The sequence below is a fragment of the Populus alba genome, chromosome 18 (assembly GCF_005239225.2).
Source record: "Populus alba chromosome 18, ASM523922v2, whole genome shotgun sequence".
Taxonomy (NCBI): Eukaryota; Viridiplantae; Streptophyta; class Magnoliopsida; order Malpighiales; family Salicaceae; genus Populus; species Populus alba.
In genome coordinates, this window is record NC_133301.1 from 6,121,985 (window position 1) to 6,134,433 (window position 12,449).

Below are 12,449 nucleotides of genomic sequence, written 5' to 3' on the forward strand. Positions count from 1 at the left end.
GTAGCGATTACACGCTACTCCATGGAAAATAGCCTAAGAAAACTACTCAAAAGATTTGAGCGCGATCCAACGGTCGGATCTAAAGTTATGGACTTTTTGAACCGGCACTCGGGTCTGCCGGTGGCATCACCCAACCATAGGTCGTTGTCGGGGAGTAGCGATTCGACGCAACTCCATGCAAAACAGCCTATGGAAACTCCTCAAAATATTTAAGTGCGATCCAACGGTCGGATCTAAAGTTATGGACCATTTGATCCGATACTCGGGTCGTGTCGGTGGCATCACCCGACCGCACACGCTACTCCATGAAAAACAGCCTACGAAAACTCCTTAAAAGATTTGAGCGTGATCCAACAGTCGGATATAAAGTTATGGAGCTATTGAGCCGGTACTTGGGTCTTCTCGGTGGCATTGCCCGACCGGACACGCTCCTCCATGGCGAACAACCTACGGAAACTCCTCAAAAGATTTGAGCGCCTTCCAACGATCAGATCTAATGTTATGGACCTTTTGAACGGGTACTCGAGTTTGTCAGTGGCATCGGCCAACCAGACATCATCATCGTGGAGTAGTGATTGCAAGCTCCTTCATGGAAAACAGCCTACGAAAAGTCCGCCAAAGATTTGAGCACGATCCAATGGTCATATCTATAGTTATGGACCTTTTGAACGGGTACTCGGGTCCGTCGGTGGCATCGGCCAACCGGACGTCGTCGTCGTGGAGTAGCTATTAGATGCTACTCCATGGAAAACAGCCTACGGAAACTCCTCAAAAGATTTGAGCGCGATCCAATGGTTAGATCAAAGTTATGGACCTTTTGAGCCGGTACTCGGGTCGTGTTGGTGGCATCGCCCGACCGAACATCGTCGTCATGGAGTAGCGATTCCACGCTACTCCATGGAAAACAGCCTAAGGAAACTCCTCAAAAGATTTGAGCGCGATCCAACAATCGGATCTAAAGTTATGGACCATTTGATCCGTACTCGGGTCATGTCGGTGGCATCGCCCGACCGGACACGCTACTCCATGGAAAACAGCCTACGGAAACTCCTTAAAAGATTTGAGCGCGATCCAACAGTCAGATTTAAAGTTATGGAGCTTTCGAGCCAGTACTCGGGTCGTCACGGTGGCATCGCCCGTCCGGACACGCTCCTCCTTGGCAAACAGCCTACAGAAACTCCTCAAAAGATTTGAGCGCGATCCAACGGTCGGATCTAAAGTTATGGACCTTCTGAACTGGTACTCGGGTCTGTCTGTGGCATCGGCCAATTGGAAGTCGTCATTGTGGAGTAGCGATTACACGTTACTCCATGTAATACAGCTTACGGACACTCCTCAAAAGATTTGAGCGCGATCCAACGATTGGATCTATAGTTATGGACCTTTTGAGCCGGTACTCAGGTCGAGTCGGTGGCCTCGCCCGACCGGACGTTGTCGTCATGGTGTAGCGATTGCACCCTACTCCATGGAAAACAGCCTACGGAAACTCCTTAAAAGATTTGAGCGCGATCCAACGGTCGGATCTAAAGTTATGGACCTTATGGGCTGGTACTCGGTTCGAGTCGATGGCATCGCTCAACCGGACGTCATCGTCGTGGAGTAGCGATTGCAAGCCACTTCATGGAAAACAGCCTACAGAAACTCCTTCTAAGATTTGAGTGCGATCCAACGGTCGGATCTAAAGTTATGGACCTTTTGAGCCGGTACTCGGGTCGAGTCAGTGGCATCGCCCGACCGGACGTCGTCGTCGTGGAATAGCGATTGCACGCAACTCCATGAAAAACAGCATACGAACACTCCTCAAAAGATTTGAGCACGATCCAACGGTCAGATCTAAAGTTATGGACCTTTTGAGCCGGTACTCGGGTCTGTCGGTGGCTTTGGCCGACCGGAGGTCGTCGTCGCGAAGTAGCGATTACACGCAACTCCACGGAAAACAGCCTATGCAAAACTCCTCAAAGGATTTGAGCACGATCCAACGGTCGGATCTAAAGTTATGGACCTTCTGATCTAGTACTCGGGTCTGTCAGTGGCATCAGCCAACTTGAGCCGGTACTCGGGTCTGTTGATGGCATCGCCCCACAGGATGTCGTCATCATGGATTAGTGATTCCACGCTACTCCTTGGAAAATAGCCTACGAAAACTCATCAAAAGCTTTTAACGCTATCCAACGGTCAGATCTAAAGTTATGGACCTTTTGAGCCGGTACTCGGGTCTGTCGGTGGCCTCACCCGACCGGATATCGTTGTCGTGGAGTAGCGATTCCACGCTACTCCTTGGAAAACAGCCTAAGGAAACTCTTTAAAAGATTTGTGCGCGATCCAAACAGTACGGATCTAAAGTTTATGGACTTTTTGAGCTGGCACTCCGGTCTTTCGTTGCATTCACCCGACCGGAGGTCGTTGTCGTGGAGTAGCGATTCGACGCAACTCCATGGAAAACAGGCTACGGAAACTCCTCAAAAGATTTAAGCGCGATCCAACGGTCGCATCTAAAGTTATGGACCATTTGATCTGGTACTCGGGTCGTGTCGGTGGCATCGTCCGACCGGACACGCTACTCCGTGGAAAACAGCCTACGAAAACTCCTTAAAAGATTTGAGCGCAATCCAACCATCAGTGCGCTTATTCTAAAGTTATGGAGCTTTTGAGCCGGTACTCGGTCGTCATCTCGGTGGCATCGCCAGTGCCCGGGGTGGACACGCTCCTATTGTAAACAGCTATGGAAACAAGGCTCCTCAAAAGATTTGAGCGCGATCCAACGGTCGGATCTAAAGTTATGGACCTTCTGATCTGGTACTCGGGTCTGTTAGTGCATCCGGCCAACTTGAGCGTACTCGGGTCTGTCGGTGGCCTCGCCCGACCGGATATCGTCGTCGGGAGTAACGATTCCACTCTACTCGCAACATGGAGAAAACCTATGAAACCGGTTACTCATCAAAGCCTTTGTGCGCAATCCAATGGTCGGATCTAAAGTTATGTACCTTTTGACGGCGAAGGTACTCGGTTGAATTGCTGTTAGCGGTGCGGTGGCATCGCCCGACCAGATTCGTTGTTGTGGAGTATAGCAATTCCACGCTGCTCAATGGAGAACAGCCTGTGGACGAAAAGTCATTGAAAAAGCTTTGTGCGCGATCCAAACGGTCGTATATTGTAAATATATATTAGACCATTCGAGCCATACTCGGGTCTTTCGGTGGATCGCCCGACTGGATTGTCGTCGTCCTCGGCATCTCGTCAGCGATCCATGTTACTCGGTATTGATCATGTGAAAATAGCCTACGAAACTCATCAAAAACATTGAGCACGAACTCCAATGGTCGGATCTAAAGTTATGCACCTTGAGCCTGGTACTCGGGTCGTGTCGGGTGGCATCGCCCGACCGGATGTCGTCGTCATGGAGTAATCCAAGCGATTCCCTCACAACTCCTTGGAAAAACAGCCTAAGGAAACTCATCAAAAGCTTTAAGCATGATCCAACGGTCTGATCTAAAGTTATGGACCTTTTGAGCCGGTACTTGGGTTTGTCGGTGGCATCGCCCGACTGCATGTCGTCGTCCTGGATTAGCGATTCCATGCTACTCCATGGAAAAATAGCCTACATAAACTCATCAAAACATTTGAGCATGATCTAATAGTCGGATATAAAGTTATGGACATTTTAAACCGGTAATCGGGTCGTGTCGGTGGCATCGCCTAACCGGAGGTCATCGTTGTGGAGTGGCGAGTCCACGTTACTCCATGGAAAACAGCTTACAGAAACTCCTCACAACATTTGAGCGCGATGCAATGGTCGGATCTAAAGTTATGGAGCTTCAGAGCCGGTACTCGAGTCGTGTCGGTGGCATCGTCCAACTAGACGTCGTCGTCGTGGAGTAGCGATTCCACGCTACTCCTTTGAAAAGAGCCTACAAAAACTCATCAAAAGCTTTGAGCATGATCCAACGATCTGATCTAAAGTTACGGACCTTTTGAGCCGGTACTCGGGTTTGTCGGTGGCATTCGCTCGACTGGATGTCGTCGTGCTGGATTAGCGATTCCATGCTACTCCATGGAAAATAGCCTACAGAAACTCATCAAAACATTTGAGCACGATCTAACGGTCGGATATAAGGTTATGGACCTTTTGCACCGGTAATCGGGTCGTGTCGGTTGCTTCGCCCAACCGGACGTCGTCATCATGGGGTAGGGATTACACGCTACTCCATGGAAAATAGCCCACAGAAACTCTTCAAAAGATTTGAGCGCGATCCAACAGTCGGATCTAAAGTTATGGACCTTTTGAGCCGGTACTCGTGATTGTCGGTGGCATCCCCCGACTGGAGGTCGTCGTTGTGGAGTAGCGATTCCACGCTGCTCCATGGAAAACAACCTATGGAAACGCATCAAAACATTTGAGTGCGATCCAACTGTCGGATATAAAGTTATGGACCTGTTGAGCCTTGTACTCGGGTCTGTCGGTGGCATCGCCCGACCAGATGTCGTCGTCTTGGATTAGCGATTACACGATACTCCATGAAAAACAGCCTACGGAAACTCATCAAAACATTTGAGTGCGATCCAATGGTCGGATCTAAAGTTATGGACCTTTTGAGCCGGTCCTCGGGTCGTGTCGGTGGCATTGCCCGACCGGATGTCATCTTTGTGAATTAGCGATTCCACGCTGCTACATTGAAAGTAGCCTACGGAAACTCCTCAAAAGGTTTTAGCGCGATCCAACAGTCGGATCTAAAGTTATGGACCTTTTGAGCCGATACTTGGTTCTGTCGGTGGCATCGCCCGACCAGAGGTTGTCGTCATGGAGTAGTGATTCCACGCTACTCCATGGAAAAAAGCCTATAGAAACTCATCAAAACATTTGAGCGATATACAACAGTCGGATATAAAGTTATGGACCTTTTGAGCTGTACTAAGGTCGTGTCGGTGGCAACGACCGACTGGACGTCGTCGTCGTCGAGTAGCGATTCCATGCTACTCCTTGGACAACAGCCTACAGAAACTCCTCAAAAGATTTGAACGCGATCCAACGGTCAGATTTGAAGTTATGGACCTTTTGAGCCGGTACTCGGGTCTGTCGTTGATTAGTACTTAAAAGTGCATGTTTATCAAGGTTTTATATCATTCATTTTGCACTTGAAGTATCAATAACTCCTTAACTAAAGCATGTTTTATAATAACAACTTTGATATTATAAGATACCTTAATTTATGGTAAATGCTCATCTTAAATGCAGGTCGATCACATAAATAAAAGGATTGATTGATGAGTTTAAGTATTGAAAGTAAAGGACAAAGAGATGGCCAAACTTAGAAAAGAGATGTCGGTGCAGTCCAAACGGAAACATTGCTCGGTAATTGGATCATATCTGGAGCTCTAGATCTCGGATTTAGGTCCATTTTATATGGATGGAAAGGTAAGACAAAGGCCTACAACTTTCATGGGAGCCCAAGATCTAAGAAGGCCGTTTTGAAGTCCAAATTGAAGGAACAACGAAGAAGTCCGAAGCTGTCCTGCCAGCCCAGACACTATTTAGTGTTCAGCCCATATCTTGAGTTCTAGAAGTCAAATGACCTCATCTTTTTTTTGTTGGAAAGCTGGACAATTTCCTAGAACATTCATGAGGATTCTGGGCAAATTATGATGTTAGCAATGACGTTTTGTTCAGACAAGAAGATAAGGATTGTCACCAAAGTCAAGATGTGGCCACCCACTCATCAATTAGTCAACAAATCAATAGTTCCAAATTTTGCCATAAAAAGGAGGCACTTACCATGTATTAAGGCATCTTGGTTTCCAGATCAAGAATCATACTCTTGCTTTCTCTCTTTGTATTGCTTATGTCTTGCTTTCATTAATATCAAGTTTATGCACTTCATTTCCTTTCTTTTACTTAGTTAACTTCTTTCTCATTTATGTTCTTATCTTGTTTATTTATGTTTCTTTATTTCATTATGTTTAGCTAAGTTAATTATGTCAAGGTGAAAAGGGCACACTAATGGTGTAAGAATAAGTATAATATAAAACTTAACATGGACCTTAACGATGGATACTAACATGTTTTATATTTGTTATCTTGTTCACTTTTAATACTTTGCTTGTTAAATGGTTAATCTAGATTTATGTTGTATAACACTTGGTAACAAACAAATACTTGGTACTTCATAGCCCATACTGTATGGTATAACGACACCTGAGCTATGAAAGGGACTTGATTTGTTGTTAACATAAGTTATAATCATGAACGCCTGCCAACATTTACAAGTATTTAGCTTTATTCGAATAAGATAACTAATGTAATCATGTTAAAAATATAATCTGATTGAACCTCCTTTTATGTGTGGTTTCCAATTGAGTAATAAGAGTTTATATTATACTTGTTTGAAGAGTACCATTAGTATCTCTAACCTTGACATTCGTTTTTATTATTGTTGTTGTTGTTATTACATTCTGTAATATATCCCTTTAATCTTTTCATAAACTCAGTATATACGGCTGGAAACCTGTGACCCGATCTTTGGATCATTCTCAGGTGTAACAACGCCACGTACTGAGTATTATAATAATAATTATATGTTATTGTAGTTATTGTTGTTGTTGTATTGTTATTTATAATTTTATACAATTAACCTCTCTGTGGTTCGACCCCGATCTTACTGGGTTATTTATTACTTCGACACTCCTGCACTTGGGAAAAGACATCAAGCTTTTGATCGTGTCAATTTTTGGCGCCGTTGCCGGGGAGGTAAATTCTTGTATAAATTATAATATTTAATTTATTTTCTCTTTTCACTTTCATTTTTATCTATTTTTGTTTCCTTTGTTTTGTTTTGTTTCTTTTTCTTCTATTTTCTTTTCTTGCTTTTATTCTCTTCTTACACGTGCATGAGAGTTTGGTCACGTACATTAAGTGGTAGACTTTGTAGGGTATCCTCATCATTTTCAGAAAATATGGCCGAAGAAGATAATCAATCCACTTCATAATGAGAATAATGAGAATAACCGTATGAGAACACTTAGAGACCACATGAATCCACAAGAACAAGTGCACCCTTCATGCATAGTTTCCCTCCTGATGCATCTCATTTTAATTTTAAGCCAGACATTATTCAACTTTTACCATCTTTTCATGGCTTAGACTTAGAAAATCCATACTTGCATTTAAGGGAATTTGAGGAGGTCTGTAATACCTATAATGACTCAAATTGTAGCATGAACACCATTCGATTAAAGCTTTTTTCCTTTTTCATTAAAAAGATAAAGCTAAAACATGGCTACAAAATTTGAGACCAGGATCCATTCGTGCTGGGATGATATGCAACAACAATTTTTAAAGAAGTTTTTTTCCATCTCACAGAACAACTCTTTCAAAAGACAAATCATCACTTTCACTCAAAAGCCAGGAGAAACATTTTACCAATGTTGGGATAGGTATCGAGATTTGCTTAATACTTGCCCACATCATGGTTTTGAAAACATGGAGATTGGTTTCACATTTTTATGAGGGTTTAACACCTAGAGATGGCAAATGGTTGAATTGATGTGCAATGAACTTTTGAAGATAAAGACCCTAATGAAGCAATGGAGTACTAGACTTGCTAGCTGAAAAATGCTCAAAATGGGGACACCACAGGTACTTATGAGGCACCAGGTAAAACTCAACCTCATACATCTAGTGGGGGTATGCACAACCTTAGGGAAGATCATGACCTCCAAGCCAAGTTTGCATCTTTAAGCTAGAAAAGTCGAGGCACTAGAATTAAAAAAGAGTGGTCAATTAAAATCTGTTCAAGACATTGTGTGTCAAATCTGTGAAACAAATGAGCATGCAACCAATGATTGTCCAACTTTGCCTTCTTTCAAGGAATGCCTCATGAACAAAGCCCATGCTTTAAACAGTTTCCAAAACCCAACCATAACCCATACTCACAAACATATAACCCTGGTTGGAGAAATCACCCAAATTTTAGTTGGAAGAGTGATAGCAACAATGCAACAAACTTCACATCCACCGTTTCAAGCACACCATAATTTCCAAAATTCTCATGGATATGCACCTCCTTATGCTCCACCTCCTAGAAGAAATTTGAGGAAACATTGCATGCATTCATTGAAAAGCAGGAGACAATCAACACACTCAACTTGCTCAAAGCATGACCAATTTTAAAGATGCTCTTGCAAATTAACATTTGCTCTCAGTTTCCAAGAGAAGGTAAGTTTCCTTCTCAAACCACAGCAAAATCCAAAGGGGCAATACAATGCAAATGCAAGTAGTTCTGGAAGCCAACACATGGATCAAGTCAAATCAGTCATCACTCTTCGTAGTGGTAAGGTTATTGAAAAACCTATTCTTGAACCTTGTGAGAAAGATGATGAGTCTATCTCTGAGGGTAAGGAAGGGTTGAACTGAACATTGCAAAGAAAGACTGATTCCCCCCAGCACTTCCATTTCCTCATGCCATGACCAAAACAAAGGAGAGTCAATCATCCATAAAAATCACCAATGGCATTGATTGACTCTCCTTGTTTGAATCACCAAAAACAAGAAAAATCATCCATAAAAATCTCAAGAAAACGTTCAACCATATCACTGAATATGCTAAGCATGCATCTTTGAAACGTGGCTGATGCATTACATAATCCAAAAGGCATCCTTCGATATGCAAAAAGTACCAATGGACATGTAAAGTAGTCTTCTCTTTAGATCTTCCAATGCAATTTCAATTTGATTGTAACCTGAATAGCCATCTAGGAAACAATAAAATTCATGACCTTGCAACTCTTTCTAGGATTTGGTCCATGAAAGGTAAAGGGAAATGATCTTTTCTAGTCATTGAATTAAGTTTCCTATAGTCAATGCACATGCGCAAACCAGTAACAGTCCTAGTTGGAATTAACTCATTTTTCTCATTCGTTATTCACAATGACTCTAGACTTTTGGGTACAACTTGGGTAGGACTTACCATTTGCTGTCAGAAATTGAGGATAAATGAATTCTTATTATCTAGAAGCTTAATGACTTCATTTTTCACTCTTCTTTCATATTAGGATTAAGCCTTCGTTGCATTTCTCTAGAGGGTTTAGCCATTTTCCTCCAAATAAATCATGTGTGTGTAAATCAAAGGGCTGATTCCTTTATGTCAGCTATGGTCCATCCTAATGCATTTTTGTGCATTTTCAAAATCTGTAATAACTTACCTTCTTGATATGCAATTAAGTTTGGAAGAGATTATTACCGGAAAGTTTCATTTTTCTCCCAAAAGATGAGTATTTGAGATTTAAATGGTAACGGCTTCAATTCAGGTTTTGGTGGTGGATTGAACACTTGAGGGGTATGGGGCTCAATTGATCGGTGCGTTGGAAATTCTTCAATTTGTGGTCTCCAATTGCATGCCTTTGATTCCTGAAAGTAGACCATTTGCAAATCATCAGATTCATCAATCTCAGTTCACTGGAAGTGGTTTGAAATTGATCATGAACTAATTTTTCAATAAAGGTCCACTTCCTGTAATCATTATCATCTCCAGGTTGCTTGTAAATGTTGAAAATATTTATCTCCAATGTCATGTTTCCAAATGATAGCTTCAATCAGTTCCATTCCTACAATTAATCAATGCATTAGAAAGTGGCAAGAAATGGACGTCCTAAAATGACAGAAATTGAATTACATGCTATCAACAGGTTGTGTATCCAAGAAAGAACAAAATCCACTTAAGATAAATGAATTTATCAACTTGTTTACTTGAACACATCTCCTCGAATATTCCTCTTGAGCACTAGTTTACAGATCTATCGCAAGTAAAGAGAGTAGTTACAGAGGTTGGTTTTAACTCACCTAGATTTGAGACTTTTGAAAGACTGAATATGGAAGTAAATTCACACTAGGCTCCAAGATCAAGTAAGGCTCTTTCAATTTTATGTTCTCCAATAAAGCCAAGAAAATTGTTAGGACAACCAGGGTCTTTATATTTCAAAGCATTATTGTTCTGAAGAATGGCACTTACTTGTTCGGCTAAAAAGGCTTTCTTTTTCACATTCAGTTTTCTCTTCACAGTGCACAAAATCTTTCAAAAATTTAGCATTAGGAAGGAACCTGTTTTAATAGCATCCAACAAAGGTATATTGATCCTTACCTGTTTGGAAAATTTCAAAGATTTCAGAGTTGTGATTGACTTTCCTTTGTTTGGTCATGGCATGAGGAAATGGAAGTGCTGGCGGGGAATCAGTCTTTTCTTTGCAATGTTCAGGTTCAACCCCTTCCTTACCCTCAGAGATAGACTCATCATCTTTCTCACAAGGTTCAAGAATGGGTTTTTTTCAATAACCTTACCACTTCACGAAGAGTGATGACTAATTTGAACTTGAATCCATGTGTTTTGGCTTCCAGAACCACTTGCATTTGCATTGTATTGCCCTTTGGATTTTTGTTTGTGGTTGAGATGAGAAACTTACCTTTCTCTTGGAAACTGAAGAGCATGATGCTTAATTTTGCAAGAAGCATCTTTAAAATCTGTCATGCTTTGAGCAAGTTGAGTGTTGATTGTCTCCTGCCTTTTCAATGAATGCATGCAATGTTTCCTCAAAATTTCTTCTAGGAGGTGGAGCATAAGGAGGTGCATATCCATGAGAATTTTGAAAATTATGATGTGCTTGAAACGGTGGCTGTGAAGTTTGTGCATTGTTTCTATCACTCTTCCAACTGAAATTTGGGTGATTTCTCCAACCAGGGTTGTACGTTTGTGAGTATGGGTTATGGTTGGGTCTTTGGAAACTGTTTAAAGCATGGGCTTGTTCATGGAGGCATTCCTTAAAAGAAGGCAAAGTTGGACAATCATTTATTGAGTGTTCATTAGTTTCACAGATTTGACACACAATGTCTTGAACAGATTTTAATTGACCGCTCTTTTTCAATTCAAGTGCTTCGACTTTTCTAGCTAAGGATGCAAACTTGGCTTGGAGGTCATGATCTTCCCTAAGGTTGTGCATACCATCCACTTAGATGTATGAGGTTGAGTTTTACTTGGTGCCTCATAAGTACCTGTGGTGTCCCAATTTTGAGCATTTTCGGCTAGCAAGTCTAGGTACTCCATTGCTTCATTAGGGTCTTTATCTTCGAAGATTCCATTGCACATCAATTCAATCATTTGCCTATCTCTAGGTGTTAAACCTTCATAAAAATGTGAAAACCAATCTTCATGTTTCAAAACCATGATGAGGGCAAGTATTAAGCAAATCTCGATACCTATCCCAACATTGGTAAAATGTTTCCTGGTTTTTGAGTGAAAGTGATGATTTGTCTTTTGAAAGAGTTTGTTCTGTGAGATGAAAAAACTTCTTTAAAAATTGTTGTTGCATTTCATCCCAGGCATGAATGGATCCTAGTCTCAAATTTTATAGCCATCTTTTAGCTTTATCTTTTAATGAAAAAGGAAAAGCTTTAACTAATGGTTGTTCATGCTACAATTTGAGTCTTTATAGGTATTGCAGACCTCCTTAATTCCCTTAAATGCAAAATATGGATTTTCTAGGTCTAAGCCATGAAAAGAAGATAAAAAGTTGAATAATGCCTGGCTTAAAATTAAAATGAGAATGCATCAGGAGGGAAAACTATGCATGAGGGTGCACTTTCTTGTGGGATTCATTGTGGTCTCTAAGTGTTCTCATTACGGTATTTCTCAATTATTCTCATTATGAAGCGATTGATTATCTTCTTCGGCCATATTTTCTGAAAAATGATGAGGATACCCTACAAAGTCGACCACTTAATGTACGTGACCAAACTCTCATGCACGTGTAAGAAGACAATAAAAGGAAGAAAAGAAAATTAGAAGAAAAGGAAACAAAAGAAACAAAACAAAAGTTAGATAAAATGAAAAGTGAAGAGAGAAAATAAATTAAATTTATATTTATACAAGAAATTTACCTCCCGGCAACAGCGCCAAAAAAACTTGACACGACCAAAAGCTTGATGTCTTCTCCAAGTGCAGGAGTGTCGAAGTAAGAAATAACCCGGCAAGACCGGGGTCGAACCACAAAGAGGTTAATTGTATAAATTTATAAATAACAACACAACAATAACAATAATAATAACAATAGTAGTACTAGTACTAGTAATAATAATAATATACTCAGTACGTGGCGTTGTTACACCTGAGAATGATTTAAAAGATCGAGTCACAGGTTTCCAACCTATATACTGAGTTTATGAATAGATAATAATAATAATAAATATAATAATAATAATAATAATAATAAATAATAATAATAACAATAACAATAACAATAACAACAACAACAATAATAAAGAAAAGAAGGAAGAAATTAATGAGAACTTTGAGTTGAAAGATTAATGTAAGGATTAAAACAACGATAAAATAAAATGTCAAGGTTAGAGGATCCACTAATGGTACTTCAAACAAGTATAGTATAAACTCTTATTGCTCAATTGGAAA

General features: G+C 40.9%; 1 pseudogene; it reads right to left on the bottom strand.

Moving 5' to 3' along the window:
• Positions 1–377: 377 nt before the first annotated feature.
• Positions 378–12,449, bottom strand: part of LOC140954994 (uncharacterized) — a 51,053-nt pseudogene continuing 38,981 nt past the window's right edge.